This window comes from Sciurus carolinensis (genome assembly GCF_902686445.1).
Source record: "Sciurus carolinensis chromosome 14 unlocalized genomic scaffold, mSciCar1.2 SUPER_6_x, whole genome shotgun sequence".
Taxonomy (NCBI): domain Eukaryota; kingdom Metazoa; phylum Chordata; class Mammalia; order Rodentia; family Sciuridae; genus Sciurus; species Sciurus carolinensis.
The window spans coordinates 2,411,252-2,436,753 of NW_025920104.1; the positions used below are offsets into that span (position 1 = coordinate 2,411,252).

Here is a 25,502-nt window from a genome sequence, read left to right on the forward strand (position 1 = left end):
GACTGGAGGAAAAATGTGGTAGAACCTGCCCAGGGGACTGCATAGGGTGGGGTGGGATATAGGTTTAGTTATGTTATCTGTAACCAATATGACCTAAATAAAGCTTGGCAACTAAAAAAAAAAGAGTGTATCCTCAAGCATTTGCAAGTTTTAGCATCCTTTTTATTTCTTAGACTGGTTATTTCCACCAACAACATGCCACATGCCTAGTGTCTCTGCTTTCCCTCTTTCTTTCAAAGAACACTTCTTGTGTCATTCTTCACCCTGCAAAGTACAAGCCACTCATTCCTAGAACCATGGTGCACATGAGAACACCATACTCTTCACCCAATTCTACACTGCATGTCTTAAGAACCTTCATCCAAATTAACAACAGTGTAGAAAAGGGCTTCATTCCTCTTGACACTGGACCTCCAATGATACTGGGATACTAGGTTGAACATTCCCCCATTTCCTCCTGAATGGTATCAGCAGGAGCTAACACATATGTATCCCCAAATCATACAATTGAACTTCAAGTCATTTGCAACCTGCTGCCAAGGAAATCTGAGTGAGAAGAGCCAGGGCCAAGGGTGGCTGTCTTTGGTCCTCGCCTCTTGCTTTTCCACATGACATTGAGGTTGACATGGAAAGTGCTGAGCAGTTCAAGTCCACTTCAGTTGCACAGCATCTGGAGTGTGCACAAGAAGACTGGTAATTTCCAAAGACTAGTGCAGTTGTCATTTGGATGTTCCTGTCATTTGCAACCTGGTGAGCATCATCTTCTTCAAAAACTTTCTGGTGATATACCCCCATGTGCAAACTCATGAGATTGTTCTAACCTATGAGTACCTGAGAGTTGACTGATATCAAAGATCACCTCATCTTAAGAAATGCAGGTGACCGTTGAAGCACTGCTAACTTTGACAGCAGTTCCATGCTGAAAGTCCAACTTGCTTATCCAACTGGTACTTGTTCAACTGTGCTGATTGATTTGATGAAAAGATGAGAAAAAGTTGAGGCCAGGGAGGGTTGTCATATTCAAAAGAGTTTTTCTTTTTCTTTAAAGAGATGGGTTTTTGCTGGACTTGGTTATGCATGCCTGTAATCCCAAGAGCTTAGGAGTCTGAGGCAGGAAGATGTCTAGTTTAAAGCCAGTCTCAATTATGGCAAGATGCCAAGGAGACCCTGTTTCTAAATATAATAGAAAATAGGGCAGGTAATATGACTTAGGGGTTGAGTGCCCCTGAGTTCAATCCATGGTACTCTTCTGTCTTTCCCCAAAAAATGGAGAGATGGTGTCTTTCTGTTGCTCAGTCTGTCCCTAAACTCCAAGGTTCAAATGATGCTCTATCTCAGCATCCCATGTAGTTGGGACTTACAGGTGCATGTCACTACACCTGGCTATTTAGACTGTTGTGTTGCTGGCAATAAGGGTGCTAGAGATGAAATCCAGAGCCATATGTGTGCTAGACAGATGTTTGCTCTACCACTGTTCTATGTTCACAAACAGGACATTTTTTATATCAAAGATGTTTTATTGCACATCAATCAATAAACTGACAGTGTCACAAGGTTGGAGAATGCAAAATGTTCTTTGTTCTCCTTTTTTCATAAACATATGGTAAAAGTAACTGCTAACTAAAGCAGAGGAGCAGATCACCTATGAGCCTTCCACTTCTCAGACCATGAATGTAGTGGGGCTCACACCCCACACCTTATTTCAAATTTACTTTTCTGTAGTGCTGGTGATAGAACCCAGTACCTCAGGCATATGGGCAAGTGCCTGCCCCAAACCACAGTCATAGCCCACACCCTGCATGTACCCACACAAGTTTTATGAATTACTTGAGAGTTGATGATTTTAGCTTGCAGGATTTTCCCTAATAAGAGGATGAGATATAAAGACAGTTCCCAAAAATGCAATTCCAACCACTGAGATAGAAACCTCACTAAAATGATGCAAACTTCATTTTTGTGAAAACAACACACATGTGAAACCCAGAGCCCACACATGGGCTGACATCTAGGTACTGAGTTAACAGTACTATTACACCACTTTATCACAGGGAAGCTAGACTCAGGTGGATGGGCCCAGATCTGCATGGTCCAATGTACAGATGGGGTCTCACTGGCTTATTTCAGCTGCATGAGAGGTCCCACAGCTACCTCAGATGTGTTCTCTCCAGCAATTTCCTGACCTATTTCCCAATGCTGGCCTGGGACAGCCTGGCAGGGAACAGCCCTTGAGGGCCACCTGTGCACTCACACAATGCCCGCTCTGGGCTCCTGCAGTCACACATTAGCGGCTCTTCATTTTCTGTGAAACCACCTTGTGGGGGCTGAATGGAACCCTTGTCAAGCCATGCATCATCAAACACCCTGAGACATCCACTGAGATGTGAACAATCATACTTGCCACACGATCCCACAGGTGATGTCAACTTGAGATTGATCTTGCTTAAGATCAGGCTGCAACTCCCAAGTCACCTCTGCATTCACTGTAAAAACTGAACAAATTGCAGAGGGACTGGAAAGAGCTGCAGACACAAAACTCCAGTGGCCTGACTGAGAGAATTCTATCCACTCACACCTACCACCTGCCAGCTTCTCCACTAAGAATTTAACACTACCTAAAAACTTAAAACTTGCACATCTGGATTTCAAGACAATGTTGAAATCAAACTGCCAATTGTTAACATTCTTAATATATTAGGTCTTTCACTTTTTTTTTAGAAATTTGAAAAAAGTTTCACTACACCACATGAGTGCCCCAGACAGGCAGCCTGAGGGCACCCCTGCAGGATGGAACTCAGGAGGGCAGAAGGGACCTGCACTGTCCAGGTGGAGTGGAGACCACTGGGTCCTTCAGGGAATGTTTCTGTATTTGTAATGCTGCACTCAGAGCAAAATAAAGGGTGCATTTAACACAGTCTTGTCCACACAGTCCAACTTCATGCTTCTCACATTAGAAAAAGTTTGATCAGTGAAGTAACCCCACTGATGGCTCAGAAGGGCTAACCTCATGGGATCCAGCTGTTAAGCTGAGATATATGTCCAGTTCCTGGTTTCAGAAGGCCCAGGCTCAGGGGACTGGTCACTACATGAGATATGCCCATCTGGTGATTTCAGAGGGCCCAGACTCAGGAAATGGGCCATTACATGATTTGCCCATCTGGTGGTTTCAGAAGGCCCAGGCCCAGGGGACTGGTTAGTATAAGAGATATGTGTCATCTTTTCTAGACCTGCTTCAAAGGCCTCAGGCAGAGTAGATGTGGGCCAGAACTCTGTGCAATCCTCCAGGGTGGGGACACAGTCCATCCCTGCAGGATTTCAGCAGCACTCAGGCTCCACTCACTAGTTGCAAGCAGCACTCCTCCTCCAGTGACAAGCAAAAGTGTTACCAAACTGTCCCAAGTCCCTTGGGGGTAAACCTGCCCTCAGTTAAGAGCTATCCTGTAGAGCACAAGATGCAGGGCAATGGCCAGGTGATCAGTCTGTGTGCAGGACAGCTCTATCACTGGGATTTCATGCCAAGTGGACACTCTACAACTGACCATAGAGTGCTGGAAGGATGCACAAGGCCCTCCTGTGGCTTAGCCTGAGAGACCAGGCCTGCTAACCAGCCTGGCAGACCAGGTTCAACAAACACGTGAGGGCACACAATCTGTTGGTTTGAGAAACAACTTTAATGTGTGCTCCAGTGCTGGAGCCCCAGAGAGGAGCACGGCTTCCCACCATGCCAACTGAGGATGCCTGGGCATCACTGCACAGAAGCCACCATGACCAGGAAGACCAACAGAGCCCAGCACTGCCACAAGTCTACTCTTCCTTTCTCCTCTTCTTCTTTTTTCTTGTAAGTTCTTCAGCTCAGTCATCACATTCAAAGTCTTGTGTACCCACAAAATCACAATGAGCAGCAGCGGAGCTGAGAAAATGACAGAAATGAACATCCCCCTGGAGTCAAAATACTGGTATTTTGAAAACAACCAAGGCACAGAAAATGGCCAATCTGTAGTCTGCACCTCTGGGATGAGAAGCAGGTGAGGAGCAGGCACAGCACATGGAAGACAGCCAGCCCCAACAGCCATAGTTCACTCCATTCTGTCTGCTGTAAGGACACATGGTTAGTAATGCAGGGCAGACTGAAGTCTGGAAGCTGCTTTCTCAGGGGGCCAGAGAACATAGCCAGCTGTGATCACTGCAGGGATGCTGATGGAGAAAGAGCTGACTGAGAAGCCCGATGTCATAGCGCCCGCAAGGACCACCCTCACCACCACTGCCAAGCCATTCCAGGACAACATTTTAATGAAGTACTGTTCTTCAGTTTTTAATGAAAATAGTTATGATTCAGTGTCCTGAAGTAATGAAATATTTGTATAGTTTTGTGCAGATGTTTCATCTTAAATTTTTCATAACAACCATTTTTACTTATATTATGCCATGCCTTCCATGTGATTTTTATATATCAGTAGATGTCCCACATAGTTGAGAAATTTTTCCTGCTATCCCACACTCTACTGAAAGAAAATGCCCCAGCCACTTAAAAAAAAAAAAGAAAGAAAAAGAAAGAGGCTGGGGCTGTAGCTCAGTGGTAGAGCCTTTGTCTCACACGTTTGAGGCACTAGATTCAATCCTCATTACCATATAAAAATAAACAAATAAAGATTAAAAATAAAAAGAAAAGAAAATGACCCATTCTTAGGTCGTGCTTTATACAAGGATGGTTGTATGCTTTGCTCCCTACTGTAGTATCTAACTTTTTATTAGTGGTCATAATTGATTTGATCAGGTTAAAGCCTTGTTAAAGTGTCAGCCACTTTGTAGTCCTGCCAATGATCTAGGTGATTTGATGATGCCAAAATGGGAGGCTGGTTATCATATCTCAGAAAATTGATGTAAGGATCCAAGAGAGTCAGTCAGTAATTACTAGGAAGAGGGGAGTAGGAGCTAAGAAAGACTCAGGTATTAAATGTTCATGTCACAAGGTGGAGGAATTGAGAGAGATATGACGGTATACTTCCTACTACTGAGGGCTGATGAGGCAATCCAGTTTTTTGGGTTGTTCTAGATATTAGAACTCTCCAGCATCTGATGCCTAACTGTAGCTTTCCTGGGTGGTGCTGGGGAGTCATGTGCTGAGATTTCACTTGCATTTTTATCTCTGTCTTATGTTTTTCTTTCCCTGTCCCTTTCCTGAACAAGGGCCTGTTCCTTGTGACTAATAAGGTCCATCCTCCTCTTGAACCTTCTAATTTCTGTATCTATACTACTAACTCATGTCTCACACATGCTTCACTTTTTTTTCACCACTCATTTGCTGAGTATTTTCACTGAAATGACTTACTCTCATCTCTCCTTTAACATATTCTAAAGATAACTAATTATCTTTGTTTTTGTTATTGTTTTGGTGCTGGGGTTCTAACCCAGAACCTTGTGTGCGCTAATGAGCAATATCCCAAAGCCCAGAACTAATGATTTTTACATAAAATTCATATGCATTTCCTATTTTAGTTTTATTTGCTCTTGTTCTTGTTTTTTTTTTTTTTTTTTTTTTTGAAGTGGGCATTGAATTCAGGGGCACTGTATTTTATTTAGAAACAGGGACTTACCGAGTTTTTATGGCCTAAGTTGCTGAGGCTGGTTTTGAACTTCCAATCCTCCTGCCTTACCTACCAAGCCACTAGGATTGCAGGCATCTACCACTGTTCCTGGCCCCTATTTTAGACAATATCACGATCCTCCTTTTACTCAAATTAAATTTTTAATATTATATTTGCTCTCCATTTTCTTTGACCCTTTTTTCAAGAAATGTTTTAAGAGGTTGAATAAAATTTGTCTATAAAATACCTAGTGCTGACATTATTCTTTTTTTAGTAACCTCATAATATCTTGTTTAGTGGTTGGCACATTGTGATTGGTTCTTAAGAGTATTTGAATTGAATTAAAATGAGAATGAAGAAATATGATGAAACTAAGCTGAAACTGATTTTTTGACTTCATTATTTTCCTAGTTCTTATTTTGATAAAAAAGTCTTGGTCAGACAACAGTTGGATTTTTTCGATGAGTTTATTCAGATGTGTCTTCAAGGAATTGTGGAAGATGCTCCACCTATCGACCTACAAGCTAAAGCTCAACATGCTAGTAGAGAAGTTGAAGAACTGGTAAGATGGTTATTCTAATAAGTTAATTGGATAGAAGATAGTTTGAAATTTCAGCCCTGCTTGCACTTGGATTAAAGGTTAAAAGTCAGTAAGAGTTTTTAGCAGTGTACTTACAGCATCTTTAGTCAACTTCTGATTTATTGTTACTAGAGATGTGTTTTTGTAAGTAAGTCAAAACCCTTATCCTTATGTAGATGGGGATATTTAATATTTGGGAAGAAGGAACTCAAAGATGAACAACTAGGAGAAGCAAGCCAGAAATAATTACTTTAGATAATTTTACTTTTTGTCTCTTTTTCCCCCTTCCAGTTCTGGGGATTGAACCCGGGACCTTGTATATGCTAGGAAGGCACTCTCCCTCTGAGCTATGTTCCAACCCCTTTTTATTTTATATTGAGGCATTCTTTCTCATTGATAAGGCTGTCCTCAAACCTGAAAACCATCCTGACTTAGACTTCCAAGTAGCTAGGATTACAGGCAGTGCCATCATGCCTGGATAAGAAAAAGTGTTAGGAGGACTTTTTCTCCTGATTTTTGTTTATTACATTGGATGCATTATCATAACAATATGAGACTGAAAAAAAGAAAACCACAAACTGAAGGTGGGGGTGCCTGTCTGTAATCCTAGCTACTTCTGAGACTGAGGCTGGAGGATCTCCAGTTTTAGCCCAGCCTGTGTAACAAGGGGAGACCATTCTCAAAGTACAAATAAAAGACAAAAAGGAAAATCATCAAAACTTATTAGCCCTTTTAATTTTTTCAGTTCTTTAAAGTTTTATTCACATATATGCATTTTTTAACTTTGTTAAAATTATAAGTTAAAATTGTAACATTGTTAAATGTAGAATTTTAATTTTATGTAATGGTTGTAAAGTCCAAAATAATGCATTGACTGTCCCCAGTTTTAGAGATGTAGACAGGCAACTGTGGGATAATGTTGGACTTTCATTAACAGGGAAAACTGTAAAGCAAAATGAGGTAGAGTTAGATAGTGGGAAAAGTGGTTATTTCTTGCCATTTCAGTCTTATTTCTCTATAGCTTATATTAAGAGGGCTGGTTTGTTTTTATTCTAATTGGACATCATACACAGAATTTTGCTCTTAACAGCAAAAGTAATTGACTTTTCAGGGGCTGTGATGGAAAAAGGAACATAAGATTTATTTTTTTCTTATTTTTTTCTTCATGGTTTTTGCATAAGTAGAGAGATAATAGTACAACAGCATATTCAAAGTTCCAGTAGAAGAGATCCGTAAAGCTTATTTATCAGAGCTTATTAGAAAAGAAGAGCAGAGGAGAAAAAGGCTTAGGAATTTTCACAAGAAAGTATTTGATGTATTTGGTTTGAGAATGGGATGGGAACCACTGCAATCAACCTCTAAATTTTAGTTTATCTTCTCCCCACATCCCACCCCATAATACTAGGTATTTAACCCAGGGACTCACCTGTAGTGAGGCAAGTCCTCTACCACTGAGTTTTATTCCCAGCCCTCTTTATTTCATTTTGAGATAGGGCCTTAATGAGTTGCCCCAGGCAGTCTTTGTCTCAATCACTCAAGTTGCTGGGATCATAGGTGTATGCCACTGCACCCAGCTCAGTTTCTGTTTTTGGTCTTACTGGATGATAAGATGGAGCCAGATGGTCAGAGATTTGGGATGATATGAGGAATTGTTGAAATATTATCAGAGAATATGCATAAAGCATTATTTAAGAAAGGTCACTTTGGAAATGGTATTTACTTGAAAGGGAAAGAGGGTGGAAGTAGTTGAAAATCTTAGAATAGTCTAAGATAGTTTCCTAAACTAAAGTGACAATGGAAATAAGGAATGGAGGTTTCTTTCCCCTTGGTTCAATACTCCTATCAATTCTCTTTTCCCTTTATCTATTTCAGCTTGGGAGCCTTGGATATCAATAATTTTCCCTTAGGAAAGAGTCTGCTTTGTTCCATCTTTTATGAGATTTGATGTAGGTAGAAATCCTGTATCTGTTTCTCTCTGAAGAGTTATATTCATGGATCTTGTTTAGTTAGGCAGCAGATGTTTAATTGAGAACTTTTATTTGTTTGTATTTTGTTGTGGGCTGAGCTATAGTCAGCCAGGATTGGAAGTACTTAGTACTTTACACAGAATGAGAATGATTAGAATTTCTCTTTTGGTGTGTTTGTGTGTGTGTGTGTGTGTGTTTGGTACTGGGAATTTAACCCAAGGGTGCTTTTCCACTGAGTTGTATCCCAAGCCTTTTAAAATTTTTTGTACAATTTTGAGACAGGATCTCACTAAGTTGCTTAGGAGTTTGCTAAGTTGCTGAGGTTGTCCTTAAACTTGCCATCCTCTTGTCTCAGCCTCCTGAGTCACTGGGGCTATAGGCATGTGCCACTGTGTGTGCCCTTTTATTTTTTATTTTTATTTTTTGATTGTTTAATGGAAAAGTTAGGTTTATTTTTCCTAATATTCTATTGATTAGATTTGAGAACTTCTAAATGTCAATTTATTTTTGTTCTCTGGTCATTTTGTACTTTTGACTTTAACCAGAGAGAGGGGTATGAAATTGTACAGATCATTAATAAAATTTGTTTTGACTGATATAAACCTGTATGCAGTTTTTATGTACCTATGGAATATTAAGTCATTTTATTTCTGCCTTAAAAAAGCAATTAGGAGTAAAACTATACATATAATAGTGTGTATATTGACTTTGAAGAGTACTCATATCAATCAAAGACTAATTTTGCCAGTTTGAAGAACTAATTTTACTTAAAATATTAATGTCATTTATTAAGTCAGAATCAATAAAGTGTTTATGGGAAAATTTGCCCTTTTCCTGTTTCTTGTTTAATTTTAGCTAATGTATTTGTTGAAATTTGAGCAAATTTACCTCTCCAAATCTACCCATTGGAAAAGAGATGGTGCTCCTTCACCAATGATACTAAATGAGACCAGATTAAAAAATATCATGTAATAAATAAATATATATATATATATTTTATCTTCATCTGTTACTGAAAGAGAATTCAGAAAATATGTGTTAACCAGGGGAGGATTTATGTTTTAGCAAATACCCTACTATTGCTCAACTGTGACCTACTTCTATTTTCAAAGGTATTCTGCTCCACTTTATGTTTACATAACAAAAACAGTCATTAAAGAAGGTGAAGAACAACTTCAGACTCAGATCATAAAACTTTTATAGGAAAAATTCCAATTATGTTGCATTAAACTTACTGCCTGTTGAATGACTTAACAGATCATGATCTTTGTGAGTTAAATGAATGTCCCTTGGATCCTGGTGGCTATATTTTTATTAAAGGATCTGAAAAGGTATAGTAACATTATTTTAAAACATTACAAAATGATAGTTAAAATTTAAACTATTAAATTTGAAATAAAAAAGTATACTTTCATACAGGGTAGCCAGAAAGTGGATTTAAAATTATTTATGTGAGAGCTAAACTTAAGCTTTATTTAGATGAATATAATATAAACTAGCATTTCATCATTTATTAGAGTTATATATTTTTACAAAGCATTTAATGCAAAATGGAGCTTTCAAAATTCAAGAATTGCTGTTTCTCTGTGAACCTTTATGATCAAGTTAAATTAAGGTGCACATTTCACTCTTTGTACTTCAATGACCTTTTGGTTTCATGGCTATAACTTTCTTATTGCACATATAGTTTCTGATTGCCCAAGAGAAAATGGCAACAAAAACAGTATGTGTCTGCCAAAAAGGATTATAAATATGCCTCCACAGGAGAGTGTAGGTCATGTCTGGATAATTCTTCCCAACCTACCATTACTGTATGGGTTAGCATGCTAGCAAGAGGAGGGCAGGTATGGTCTGGGTTATGATATGTTGTTTTTTTTTTTCATTCCTTTGTGTCTTGTTTTGCATTCTTAGTCAAAAAAATGTTTTCTGGAACATGCAATTGGTATTATGTGTTAGGTTTTATTATTATTACCATATAACAGATTACTCCAACAGCAACATTTATCATCTTGTAGTTTCTGTGGGTCAGGACTCTGGGTGCAGCTTAACTGGGTCCTCTGACTGAATGTCTCTCATAAGGTGATAGTCAAGGTGTTTGCCTAGGCTGCAGTCATCCCAAGCATATTCACATGATTGTTGACAGGATTCAGTTCCTTAATGATCATTGGAAAGTTTCAGATCTTTACTGGCTGTTGGTTGGAAGCCTCTCTGTTTCTTGCCATGTGTTCCTCTCTGTTCAGCTGACACAGAAAGCAAGCCCAAAGAGCCATAGAGCCAGGCACAGTGACACAAATGTATAATTCCCGCAACCTGGGAGGCTGAGGCATTATGGCCTTAAATGTGAGGTCAGTCTGAGAAACTTAGCAAGACCTTGTCTCAGAAATAATAAAGGGGGGAGGTTGGTGCTAAGGATGTCTTAGAATGTCCACAAAGGCCCATATAATCCCTGGTATGGGGAGTAGGGGCTGGCAGAAAAGCAAGAGAATATAAGCAAGATGGAACCACTCTTTTATAGCTTACTCAGGGATTCTATCATAAGTTTTTATTTTTCTTTGTGGTACTTGGGAATGGACCCAGGAGTGCTCTACTACTAAGTGCATCCCCAGTCCTTTGGAAGAAATTGGAAAAGATAAACTTATATGTAAGAGGCTGTTTGCTAGTTTTGAAGCGGTCTTCAAACAAGAAGGTACTTCACTATTTTAGTCACCTTTTTTCCTGCTGTGACTAAAGGACTGACCAGTACAATTGTAGGGAAGGAAAAGGTTGGGGGCTTAAGATTTGAGAGGTCTTAGTCTGTAGAATTCTGGCTCCATTCCTTGGGGCTTGGTGTGAAGCAGAACTTTATGGCAGAACAGTGGGGCCCAGGGAAAGAGCCTACATGGGGATCAGAAAGCAGAGAGAGAGACTCCACTCACCAGATACCCAAGGCCATGCCCCCAATTTCTGCCTCCTCCAGCCATACCCTGCCATTTTAGTTACCACTCAGTAAATCCCTATCTGGATTAATTTACTGATTAGGTTAAGGATATAGCTCAATCATTTTTTCTCCAAACCTTGCATTATCTCACATGTGAAATTTTGGGGGACATCACATCTAAACCATAGCACTCACAGATTGGCTCTGATTTGATATTTAGTTTTTATTCTGTACTTAGCTTTTTCTATATTTGTCTATTCATGTCTTTGCTCTTTTACTGCTCATCTATTTTTTTCTTCCCAAGACCCCCCAACTCCCAGTGGGGAGGGGATAGAAAGGTATCAATTGTATTTGTATTCTTTCCAGCCAAAATCATTTCCAGGTGTGGTATTTGTTTAATTCTTAGAGGATCCTGACAGGCAGATGGATGAGAATGGAAGTTCTAAATAGTGTAAATGACCAGGTTGTCTATAAAATTAGTTAACTTACTTAAGAAGTTTTGAAAAGCAGTTGTAGGAGGTTCTTCAGAGTACAGGGAGACATGATTTTATGAAATATATGAACTTAAATGCTTTGCTTGCTGTCTCCCATTTTTTGGAGGATTTAAATTTTTTTTTTTTTGTTTGGTGTATTAGGGATTGAACTTAGAGGTACTTTACCCCTGAACTATACATACCCCTCTCCCTTTTTATTTTTTATTTTGAGTCACGGTTTTGCTTAGTTGTGAAGACTGGTTTGGACTTTGCCAAGGCTGACCTCAAACTTATAAACATCCTTCCTCATTCATCTGATTAGCTGGAATTTAAATGGTTTTCTTGGTGCTTTTATATTTCTCTGAACTCTCGTATATTTGTGTTCTAATGGTATTTTATTTTTCTAGGGTGCAAATAAAAGTGCTATTGGTCAGCACATATATCAAACAGGAAGCTCACATCATTATTGTGTTCAGAGCATTAGGTTTTGTGTCTGATAGAGATATCCTAGAACATATTACTTATGATTTTGAAGATCCAGAGATGATGAAAATGGTAATGTGAAAACAATATATTCATAGTGTCTGATAAGAAATTTAGAGGTACTAATTTTTGCTAACCATAAAATATAGAAGAGCTGGGTGTGGTGGTGCATGCCTGTAATCCCAGCAGCTCCAGAGACTGTGGCAAGAGGATGGAAAGTTCGAAGCCAGCCTCGGCAACTCAGTGAGACCCCAAGCAACTCAGCAAGATCCTGTCTTTAAACAAAGTATAAAAAAAATTACTTGGGGTGTGGCTCAGTGTTAAGTGCTCCTGGGTTCAATCCCTGGTCCCAAAACAAACAAACCCTAAAACAGCAGAAATTTGAGAAGAGCAATTTGACTGTCACAAATTTCATGTGTAGTGAAAGTCTTCCCTGTCTAGGCCTCTCTGCTGACTGTTCCATACAAAATAGACATGAAAAGTAGAGACAACCAAAATTTCAATGGCAGCCTCATGAAGAAAACAGTAATAAAAATTATAAAAGTACACTAGTGTAGTGTAATTTAGTACGAAGGTAAAATGAGTAGTTGATGCCTATAATTCTTTTTATTTTGAGGAAAAGAAAAACCTTTTTGTTTATTAGGAATTTCAAACTTAGAAAACAGTTGCTACAGTAGTGCTGAAAACTCTATTTTTTACTCAGATTTAGTTGTTAACTTGGCTACATTTGCTTTATTATTCTATCTATACATACACATGAATTTTTTTCTGGACCATTTGAGAGTGAGTTAACAGGTATTATGCCTCTTTACTCCTAATACTTTAGTTTGTTTCCTAAGATCCAAGATATTCACTTACATAATCATGGTATATTTACTAAAATCAAGAAATTTAATGTAGATGTAATAGTATGAATATGCAGATCTTACTCATGTATTTACTAGTTGTATTTGCTAGTTCTTCCCCTCCCTTATGTAGGGGATTGAATTGAGGGGCATTATACTACTGAGCCACAGCATCATTTGTGTGTGTATGTGAGTGAATGAGTGAGTATACCCAGTGCTGGGGATCAAGCTCAGGGTCTTGAGCTTGGTAGGCAAGCGTTCTACCACTAAGCTATATCCCCAAATCCATATCATTTTTTATATTTTGAGACAGCCTTGCAAAGTTGTCTAGGCTGACCTGGAACTTGGAATCTTCCTGCCTCAATCTCCTGAGTGACCCACCACTCCCAGCTCCAACAATATCTTTAATAGTATTTTTTTTTCTTAGTTCAGAATCCAATTCATAATCATTCATTGCATTTTTTTGTTTCTTTGTTTATTTGTTTTGGTACCAGGGATTTAACCCAGGAGTGTTTTACCACTAATCTACATCCCCAGCCTTTTGAGGTGGTTCTAAGTTTTTTATAATTCCTTGATTATCTAAAAACACATACATATTTGATTAGGTTTATAGGAATATTTGGTGTTATTAAGTTAAATGAGAGCTGACTCATTTTGAGGTGAAAATATGAATTTGAAAATTCTATTATTTGACAGGTAAAACCATCTCTTGATGAAGATTTTGTTATTCAAAAACAGAATGTTGGGACGATCCAAGATGGCAGCCTAGAGGGAGACTGCACCCCCAGTCGCTCCAGAACCCAGGAGTTAAGAAGGGGAGGCATTGAGAGACTCGGACTGAAATAGAGCCACGGGTGAGTCTGCCCACTGGGTAAAGCTCGGCCCGGGTGGCAGGCCCAGATAGAGGTGGCTTATCGGAGCCGGGCAGGGCAGCTAGAGTCATCCACAGGCAGCCCTGCGCACTCTGGCAGTTTTCTTTGGATGAGCTGCTTTATCAGATTCCTCCAAGACATCAGGCTACTGAAGGCTGGGAGGTGATACACTGGAAATCTACCGGGACACTATAAGCCAATAGCGGAAAACTGCAATATCTCAGGGTCCCACTGACAACTGACAACTGACCAATATGAGAAAACAAGGGAAGAAAATGTCCCAAACAAACCTAGATACTACATCAATAAAACCCAATGACAGCACAGCAGAAGAAATGTCAGAAAGGGAGTTCAGAATGAATGTAATCAATACGATCAGGGAAGCTAATGAGGAGATGAAAGAGCAAATGCAGGCATTGAAGGAGGAGATGAAAGAGCAAAGGCAGGCATTAAATGATTGCACCAATCAACAGTTAAAACACCAAATACGGGAAGCAAGAGATCATTTCAATAAAGAGTTAGAGATACTGAAAAAAAAAAAACAAACTGAAATCCTTGAAATGAAGAAAACAATAAACCAAGTTAAAAACTCCATAGAAAGCATAACCAATAGGATAGAACACCTGGAAGACAGAACCTCAGACATTGAAGACAAATTATTTAATCTTGAAAGCAAAGTTGGCCAAACAGAAAAGATGGTAAGAAATCATGAACAGAATCTACAAGAATTATGGGATATCATAAAAAGGCCAAATTTAAGAATTATTGGGATTGAGGAAGACTTAGAGAAACAAACCAAAGGAATGAACAATCTATTCAATGAAATAATAACAGAAAATTTCCCAAATCTGAAGAATGAAATGGAAAACCAAGTACAAGAGGCTTATAGAACTCCAAACATACAAAATTACAACAGACCCACACCAAGGCACATTATTATGAAAATACCTAACATACAAAATAAAGACAGAATTTTAAAGGCCACGAGAGAAAAGAATCAAATTACATTCAGAGGGAAACCAATAAGAATATCAGCAGATTTTTCAATCCAGACCCTAAAAGCTAGAAGGGCCTGAAACAACATATACCAAGCCCTGAAAGAAAATGGATGCCAACCAAGAATCTTATACCCAGCAAAACTTACCTTCAAATTTGACGATGAAATAAGATCCTTCCATGATAAACAAAAGCAAAAGGAATTTACAAAAAGAAAGCCAGCATTACAGAACATTTTCAGCAAAATATTCCATGAGGAAGAGATGAAAAAACAACGATGCAAATCAGCAACAGGAGGCGCTAGCCTAAAGGAATAGACAAATAAAGGAGAAAACAAATCATGTCAAAAACAAATATGAGTCAATTGACTGGGAATACAAATCATATCACAATAATAACCCTGAATGTTAATGGCCTGAATTCATCAATCAAAAGACACAGACTGGCAGATTGGATTAAAAAGAAAAATCCAACAATATGCTGCCTGCAAGAGACTCATCTCATAGAAAGAGACACCCATAGACTAAAGGTGAAAGGATGGGGAAAAACATACCATGCACACGGACACAGCAAAAAGCTGGAGTATCCATCCTCATCTCAGATAATGTGGACTTCAAACCAAAACTAGTCAGAAGGGATAAAGAAGGACATTACATGCTGCTTAAGGGAAGCATAAATCAGCAAGACATAACAATTATAAATATCTATGCCCCGAACATTGGCTCATCCACGTACGTCAAACAAATCCTTCTCAATTCCAGAAATCAAATACACCACAAAACAATCATACTAGGCGATTTTAACACACCTCTCTCACCACTGGATAGATCATCCAAGCAAATTTGAATAAAGAAACTATAGATCTCAACAACACAATCAGCAATTTAGACTTAACAGACATATACAGAATATACCATCCAAAAAAGAACGAATACACTTTCTTCTTAGCAGCACATGGATCCTTCTCTAAAATAGACCATATTTTATGCCACAAAGCTACTGTTAGCAAATACAAGAAGATAGAGATACTACCTTGTACTCTATCAGATCATAATGGATTGAAATTAGAAATAAATGACAGAATAAAAAACAGAAACTTCTCCAATACCTGGAGACTAAATAATATACTATCATATGATGAATGGATAACAGAAGACATCAGGAGGGAAATAAAAAAATTCTTAGAAGTAAACGAGAATAAAGACACATCATATCAAAATCTCTGGGACACTATGAAAGCAGTACTTAGAGGAAGATTTATTTCATCGGGGTGCATTCAAAAAAAGAAGTAGAAATCAACAAATAAACGACTTAACACTACAACTCAAAGCGCTAGAAAAAGAAGAGCAGACCAATACCAAAAGTAGTAGAAGACAGGAAATAGTTAAAATCAGAGCCGAAATCAACGAAATCGAAACAAAAGAAACAATTGGAAAAACTAACAAAATAAATAGTTGGTTCTTTGAAAAAATAAATAAAATTGATAAACCCTTAGCCACACTAACAAAGAGAAACAGGGAGAAAACTCAAATTACTAAAATTCAGAATGAACAAGGAAACATCACAACAGACACAAGTGAAATACAAAACATAATTAGAAGCTATTTCGAAAATCTATACTCCAACAAAACAGAAAACCTCGAAGACATCAACAAATGTCTAGAGACATATGAACTACCTAAACTGAACGAGGAGGACATACGCAACTTAAATAAACCAATTTCAAGCAATGAAATAGAAGAGGTCATCAAAAGCCTACCAACAAAGAAAAGTCCAGGACCAGATGGGTTCTCAGCCGAGTTCTACAAAACCTTTAAAGAAGAGCTCATTCCAATACTCCTCAAACTATTCTATGAAATAGAAGAGAAGGGAACCCTCCCAAACTCGTTCTATGAAGCCAATATCACCCTGATACCTAAACCAGACAGAGACACATCGAGGAAAGAAAATTTCAGACCAATGTCCTTAATGAACATCGACGCAAAAATTCTCAACAAAATTTTAGCAAATCGCATACAAATATATATTAAAAAGATAGTGCACCACGATCAAGTGGGTTTTATCTCAGGCATGCAAGGTTGGTTCAACATCTGGAAATCAATAAATGTCATTCACCATATCAATAGACTTAAAGTCAAGAATCACATGATTATTTCGATAGATGCAGAAAAGCATTTGATAAAATACAGCATCCCTTCATGCTCAAAACACTAGAAAAAATTGGGGTAGTGGGAACATTCCTAAACATTATAAAGGCAATCTACGCTAAGCCCATGGCTAATATCATTCTAAATGGTGAAAAACTGAAAGCGTTCCCCCTAAAAACTGGAACAAGGCAGGGATACCCTCTTTCACCACTTCTATTCAACATCGTCCTTGAGACTCTAGCCAGAGCAATCAGACAAACCAAAGAAATTAAAGGGATACGAATAGGAAAAGAAGAACTCAAACTATCCCTGTTCGCTGATGACATGATTATATATTTAGAGGAACCTGGAAATTCCACCAGAAAACTTTTAGAACTCATAAGTGAATTCAGTAAAGTAGCAGGTTACAAGATCAATGCTCATAAATCCAATGCATTTTTATACATAAGTGATGAATCTTCAGAAAGAGAAATTAGGAAAACTACCCCATTCACAATAGCATCAAAAAAAATAAAATACTTGGGAATCAATCTCACAAAGAGGTGAAAGTCCTCTACAATGAGAACTACAGAACACTAAAGAAAGAAATTAAAGAAAACCTTAGAAGATGGAAAGATCTCCCATGTTCCTGGATAGGCAGAGTTAATATCGTCAAAATGGCTATACTACCTAAAGTGCTATACAGATTCAATGCAATTCCAATTAAAATCCCAACGATGTACCTTGCAGAAATAGAGCAAGCAATTATGAAATCATCTGGAGGAATAAAAAACCTAGAATAGCTAAAACAATCCTCAGTAGCAAGAGCGAAGCAGGGGATATCGCAATACCAGATCTTCAACTCTACTACAAAGCAATAGTAACAAAAACAGCATGGTATTGGTACCAAAATAGACAGGTAGATCAATGGTACAGAATAGAGGACATGGACACAAACCCAAATAAATACAATTTTCTCATACTAGACAAAGGTTCCAACAATATGCAATGGAGAAAAGATAGCCTCTTCAACAAATGGTGCTAGGAAAACTGGAAAACCATATGCAATAGAATGAAATTAAACCCCTATCTCTCACCCTACACAAAACTCAACTCAAAATGGATCAAGGACCTTGGAGTCAGACCAGAGACCCTGCATCTTATAGAAGAAAAATTAGGTCCAAATCTTCAACCTGTTGGCTTAGGATCAGACTTCCTTAACAGGACTCCCATAGCACAAGAAATAAAAGCAAGAATCAACAACTGGGATAGATTCAAACTTAAAAGCTTTCTCTCAGCAAAGGAAACTATCAGAAATGTGAAGAGAGAGCCTACAGAGTGGGAGAATATTTTTGCCAACCATACCTCAGATAGAGTGCTAATTTCCAGAATCTATAAAGAACTCAAAAACTCTACACGAAGAATACAAATAATCCAATCAACAAATGGGCTAAGGAAATGAACAGACACTTCACAGAAGAAGATGTACAAGTAATCAACAGATATATGAAAAAATGTTCAACATCCCTAGTAATAAGGGAAATGCAAATCAAAACTACCCTAAGATTTCATCTCACCCCAATTAGAATGGCGATTATCAAGAATACAAGCAACAATAGGTGTTGGCGAGGATGTGGTGAAAAAGGAACACTCATACATTGCTGGTGGGGTTGCAAATTAGTGCAGCCACTCTGGAAAGCAGTGTGGAGATTCCTCAGAAAGCTTGGAATGGAAACACCATTTGACCCAGCTATCCCACTCCTTGGTCTATACCCAAAGGACTTAAAATCAGCATACTACAGAGATACAGCCACATCAATGTTCATTGCTGCTCAATTCACCATAGCCAGATTGTGGAACCAACCTAGATGCCCTTCAGTTGATGAATGGATAAAGAAACTGTGGCATATTTCTACAATGGAATATTACTCCTCAATGAAGAATGATAAAATTATGGCATTTGTAGGCAAATGGTCAAAATTGGAGAATATCATGCTAAGTGAGATAAGCCAATCTCAAAAAACTAAAGGACGAATGATCTCGCTGATAAGCGGATGAGGACATATAATGGGGGTGGGAGGGGTTAGCATTAGGTTTAGGGTTAGGTTTAGAGTTAGGCTAAGGAGAGCGGTAATCATGAAGGAAAGAAGGACTGTATAGAGGGAAAAGAGGGGTGGGAGGGGTGGGAGGTGTGGGGGGGAAGGGAAAAAATAAACATCATTACCCTATGTAAACGTAAAAAAAAATAATAAAAAAAAACACAGAATGTTGCATTAGATTTCATTGGTTCAAGAGGAGCAAAGCCTGGCATTACTAAAGAGAAAAGAGTTAAATATGCAAAAGAAGTCCTACAAAAAGAAATATTTCCTCATGTTGGTGTTAGTGATTTTTTGAGACCAAAAAAGTGTATTTCGAACTGGGGAGAGAGCTCAGTCAGTAGAGTGCTTGCCTTGCAAGCACAAAACCCTGGGTTTGATTCCCAGCACTGCAAAAAATAAAAATAAAAAAGTATATTTCTTGGGATATTTTAAATTTTATTGTTTTAAGTTCTCTACTAAGATATAGCTGAGATAGAGTATTTTTCTTAAAGCTAAATGTAAAAAATGATATTTACTGATAAATATTATTGGGGGAGAAAACAAAACCAAATTTTTTCACTTCTTTTTTCTTTTTTTTAAAGATGTATAGTTCATAGGTTACTTCTAGTCACTTTAGGTGCAAGAGAACTATATGACAGAGATCACTATGGAAACAAAATATTGGATCTTGCTGGGCCACTACTTGAGTTCTTTTTTAGAGGGTACGATGTTACAGAAGGAAATTGTTGAAAGAAGGAGATTGATTATAGATTGTTTCATTACACCTGGAGTTGCTAAACCATCTTGGTACCATATTATGTACCTCTGAAACTTGCTATGTTCTCTTTGCTACTTGCTCAGATTTAGTTTGTGTTCATATCATGATGTTTGTAAGCACAGTGTATTTCTTGTTTATGTTTTTTTTTTTTTTTTTTCATGCTGGGGATCAAACCCAGGGCTTTGTGCTTGCAAGGCAAGCACTCTACCGACTGAGCTATCTCCCCAGCCCGATGTTTGTTTATTTGTATTTTTTAATGCTAGGATTGGACCCTGGGGCATTTTACCACTGAATTACATTCCCAGTTCTTTTTATGTTTATCTTGATAACTGCTGAGGCTGGCCTTGAACTTGTGATCCTGTTCCTTCAGCCTCCAAGGAGCAGGGATTATAGGCATGTGACACTGTGCCCAGCAGTGCATATTTTCTTTATTCCTCTGGTAACCTTGAGGAATGTGTGAGAAAATAATACATGGCCTTGATTTTCTTTCTTGTTTTTTATTTTTTCTTTGCATTGCTGAGGATTGAACCTGGGTCCTTGTGCATGCAAGGCATGCGCTGTAGCATTGAGCTATATTCCCAGCCACGCATTCATTTTCTAAGTGCTGATGCTGAAATTTTTATTAGTCTTGTTTTATATCTTCTCTTAAAGTAAACACACATGAGCTAGAGGAAAATGCATGAAAATGTTAGCGGTGGTGATCATTTCTTTGAGCATTGGGATTTCACATTTTTTTTCTTTTTCCTTTTGGTACTGGGAATTTAAGACAGGGAACATTTACCACTGAGCTATATCCCCAACCCTTTTAATTATTTGAGACAGAGTCTCACTAAGTTGCCCAGAGCCTTGCTAAATTGCCTAAGGCTGGCCTCAAACTTGTGATCCTCCTGTCTTAGCGTCCAAATTTGTTGGGATTATAGGCATGCACCACCACACCTGACTTTCCTTTTTTCCCATACAGTTGTTTATTTATTCATTATTATTATTACTTTTTGTTTTTAATAAGTTTATTTTTATATATTTTAAAACTGGAACTTTCATAAATTTAAAAGAAAAATGTTTTTCTTATACTGAAATGAGCATCTCTTTGGTATAAAAATCACACAATATGTGTGATCTTGAACTAAAAAAGTTAATGAAGATCTATGACCTAACATGCTGAACAAAACTATTATTTGCCCATTCATATGTCCCCTTGCATTGTCCCCACTCTGAAGCTTAGTAATATACTTTTGGACACATCTTCATATCTACAAAGAATTAAGATGCCACATCAAATATGTTTAAAAAATTATAATATAGTAGAGCATCAAAGTTGGCTTAATAGTTGACACATGACACAAACCACCAAAAAGCAATATGAGATACAGGACACATAAATTAGAACACTGTCACTGAGATCAATAATATGTTATTTAAATTTGATACACTGGAAACAAAGCAATTTCTTTAGAATTATTATGTAAATAACTTGCAACTTAGTACTGAGTCAAAAATTTGATAAGTTTTTTTTTTTTTGTGGTGCTGGGAATCGAAACCAGGGCCTTGTGCATGCAAGGCAAGTACTCTACCAACTGAGCTATCTCCCCAGTCCCTGATAAGTTATTGTAAAGCAAGTAGTCAAACATACAAAAATGTAAAATATAAGAAATATTAACAATGAGAGCAATTAACCATAGAAATAAACAGGACAAAAACATTCATTCTCTCTTGACATACTTTCATTTTCTGACATGCTTTTTTAAAAAAGCATCTTCATAGGTTAAAAAAATTGTATTTTTAAAAACTACTAACAAAGTTCAAATCCCCATTAAAAAAGAGAATGTTTACCTTCAAGTCAATGAAGTTGAGATTCATACATTTTTTAGAGAAACAATTACAGTCTTCATGCTAAAAATATGAAGAAAAAAACTTTTAATTATGTTTGTCAAGTCTTTTATTCAACAAGGATTTAGCAAGTGTTGTGTGACACTGTTTCAGGTGCTAAGGATATAAAAGCAAGACTCAATCACAGGTTTTGGAGATTTTACCCTAATGGAGTTGGATCTAGCATGGCAACCTTAGTTAACTCCTTTGGACCATAAAATGAAGTTCAACTTCAAAGTCTACCATTCTTGCATCTTGATCTGTATAGTATGCTACTTGTAGCACTATTAACATTAATTATCTACTGATGGAATTAACTTCCATAAAGGATTCTACAGAAGTTTAGAGGGCATAAAGTATTTAAGAATAAATGAATACTGGTCTGCATCAAAAATATCAGTATTCTTCTTTCATAAAATCCAGAAAAAATTCATTCTGAGAATACAGAACTGTTGGAGAGATCATCCTATTTTGCAATACATGTGCAAAAAATTTATGTTAAGAAGGATGTTACACTGTCCAAATCAGGCCAAATCAGTTGTTAGGTTTTAAAGAATCATAGCTTTCTTTCAAGAGGTCCTGCCAAGTTTTTAAAGAAACATGCATTTTCTGTACATTTGAGGGCAAGCTCTTTCACTTGAGCTGATCATGCAGATGTGGCTTCAAGAAGTTTGATTAGAGAAAATGCTGCATCTTCGATCTGCAGCTCCACTTCCCCCAGTGGGTCCACAGTTCAGTCACTGCTTCTGCTTGAAATTGGCCAGCCCAAACTTACTGGGACACTGGGAGAGGGGGCTGATGAGACATCTGAAGAAGGAGAGGAGGGAGGTGGTGGGGGAGGCAAAGAAACATGAAACTCCTCACAATCAGTCATGAGGAAGGGCTGGTACCGCAGAGCTGGACCTAAACAGCAGAACTGACACCATTTCCCCCACATTTAAAAAAATATTTTTAGTTGTGGATGAACACAATAACTTATTTATTTTCTTATGTTATTCCAAGCATACAACCCAATGCCTCACATGAGCTAGGCAAGCACTCCACCACTGAGCCACAACCCCGTCCTCTCTATATTTTTTTGGTGGTGCATTACAGTTGTACATAATGATATTTGTTGTTACATATTTCTTTATGAACACAGTATAACAATGTAATTTGGCCTTAAATTGTATTCTTGATGTTTCTATATTTCCCATATTTTCTATAATGAACTTTCAGAAGAAATATTTTTAACAGCAAAACACATAGGCATTACAAAAAGATTATTAACATTAGTATTTTGCACAGGTTTTGTCAGTTTGTTATAAATTAGTATTTTTAGACTTTTTTGTTATTGTCCTACTGAGAGTCTTTTGACACATTTTCTTAATTTCCACATAGGTGTATATACTATATATGTGTGTGGTTTTTTTGTTTTGTTTTGGTTTGGTTTTGTGCCCTGCCACAACCATTTTCACGCACTTGTAGGCAATATTGTCCTTGTTAAGAATAAATTTTGATCCAAGATGGCAGACTAGAGGGTGACTGCATCTCCTGTCACTCCAGAACCCAGGATTCAAGAAGGGGAAGCATTGAGAGATTCGGACTAAAACAGAGCCATGGGGTGAGTCTCTCCCACTGGGTGAAGCTCAGCCCGGGCAGCAGGCCCAGACAGGGACAGCTTCTTGGAGCAGGTCAGGGTAGCTAGATTCTTTCCCAAGCAGTCCTGCTCCCTCTGGTGGCAGGCTCCTTCCACAGCCAGCTTCTCAGAGCAGGCTGCCCAGTGAGAGCTTTTCTGCACAGAGCCAGATCCAAGCCCCGGAACCAGAGGCAGGTCCTGGCCCACAGGCAGCTTCTGGGACCAGGCCAGGGCAACCACAGACTTCCCCAAGCAGCCCTGCTCCCTCCAGTGGCAGACTTCTTCCACAGTCAACTTCTTGGAGCAGACCACACAGTGAGAGCTTTTCTGCACAGAGCCAGCTCCAAGCCCTGGACCCAGCAGTGGGCTCTGGCCTGCAGGTGGCTTCTGGGAGCAGGGCAGGGCAGGCAGAGACTTCCCCAAGCAGCTCTTCTCCCTCCAGGGGCAGGCTCGACCCACAGCCAGCTTCTTGGAGCAGGCCACCCAGGGAGAGCTTTTCTGCACAGAACTGGTCCCCAGCCCTGGAACCAGTAGCAGGCTAGGGACAGCTTTCTACAGAAGCACTGAATTATCAAGTTCCTCGAAGGCTTAAGGATACGGAAGCCTGGGAGGTGATTTACTGGAAATCAACAGGGACACTATAAGCCAAAGAGGAAATCTGCAATATCTCAGAGTCCCACTGATATCTGACCAATATGAGAAAAAAAAAGGGAAGAAAATGTCCCAAACAAACCTAGATACTACATCAATAAAACCCAACGAGCAGAGCAAAGGAAATGTCAGAAAGGGAGTTCAGAATGTATATAATTAAAACAATCAGGGAAGCAAACAAAAAGATGAAAGAGCAAATTCAGGCATTGAAGGAGGAGATGAAAGAGCAAATGCAGGCATTAAATAATCGCACCTATCCACAGTTAAAAGAACAAATACGGGAAGCAAGAGATCATTTCAATAAAGAGTTAGAGATACTGAAAAAAACAAACAGAAATCCTTGAAATGAAGGAAACAATAAGCCAAGTTAAAAACTCCATAGAAACCATAACCAATATTATAGAACACCTGGAAGACAGAAACTCAGACATTGAGGAAAAAATATTTAATCTTTAAAACAAAGTTGACCAAACAAAATGGTAAGAAATCATGAACAGAATCTACAAGAACTATGGGATATCATGAAAAGGTCAAATTTAAGAATTATTGGAATTGAGGAGGGCTTAGAGAAACAAGCCAAAGGAATGAAAAATCTATTCAATGAAATAATATCAGAAAATTTCCCATATCAGAAGAAAGAAACGAAAAACCAAGTACAAGATGCTTATAGGACTCCAAATATACAAAATAACAAGAGACCCACAACAAGGCACATTATTAGGAAAATACCTAACATGAAAAATAAACACAGAATTTTAAAGGCCATGAGAGAAAAGAATCAAATTACATTCAGGGGGAACCACTAAGAATATCAGCAGATCTTTCAAACCAGACCCTAAAAGCTAGAAGGGTCTGGAACAACATTTACCAAGCCCTGAAAGATAATGGATGCTAATCAAGAATCTTATACCCAGCAAAAATTACTTTCAGATTTGACGACAAAATAAAATCCTTCCATGATAAACAAAACTAAAAGAATTTACAAAAAGAAAGTCAGCTTTACAGAACATTCTCAGCAAAATATTCCATGAGGAAGAGATGAAAAACAATGATGCAAATCAAAAATGGGAGGAAAATCATGTCAAAAAAAAAAGATGAGTCAAACGACTGGGAATACAAATCTTATCACAATAATAACCTTGAATGTTAATGGCCTGAATTCATCAATCAAAAGACATAGTCTGGCAAATTGGACTAAAAAGAAAAATCCAACAATATGCTGCCTGCAAGAGACTCATCTCATAGAAAGAGATACCCACAGAGTAAAGGTGAAAGGATGGGAAAAAATGTACCATGCACATGGACACAGCAAAAAAGCTGGAGTATCCATCCTCATTTCAGATAATGTGGACTTTGAGAAAAAACTACTAAGAAGAGATAAAGAAGGACATTACATTGTGCTTAAGGGAAGCATAAATCAGCAAGACATAACAATCATAAATATCTTTGCCCCGAACATTGGCTCATCAATGTACACCAAACAAATCCTTCTCAATTCCAGAAATCAAAGAGACCACAAAACAATAATACTAGGCGATTTTAGCACACCTCTCTCACCACTAGTTAGATCTTGCAAAGAAAACTTGATTAAAGAAACCATAGATCTCAATAACACAATCAAATATTTAGACTTAATGGACATATATAAAATATACCATCCAACAAAGAAT

At 38.1% G+C, this 25,502-nt stretch overlaps 3 pseudogenes; 1 reads left to right on the plus strand and 2 right to left on the minus strand.

Annotated features, from left to right (window-relative positions):
- Positions 1-3,430: 3,430 nt before the first annotated feature.
- LOC124973152 (transmembrane protein 18-like) lies at positions 3,431-4,229 on the minus strand (annotated as a pseudogene).
- A 613-nt stretch (positions 4,230-4,842) lies between these two features.
- LOC124973153 (DNA-directed RNA polymerase II subunit RPB2-like) lies at positions 4,843-20,090 on the plus strand (annotated as a pseudogene).
- A 2,007-nt stretch (positions 20,091-22,097) lies between these two features.
- Positions 22,098-22,437, minus strand: LOC124973106 (renal cancer differentiation gene 1 protein-like; annotated as a pseudogene).
- Positions 22,438-25,502: the final 3,065 nt, after the last annotated feature.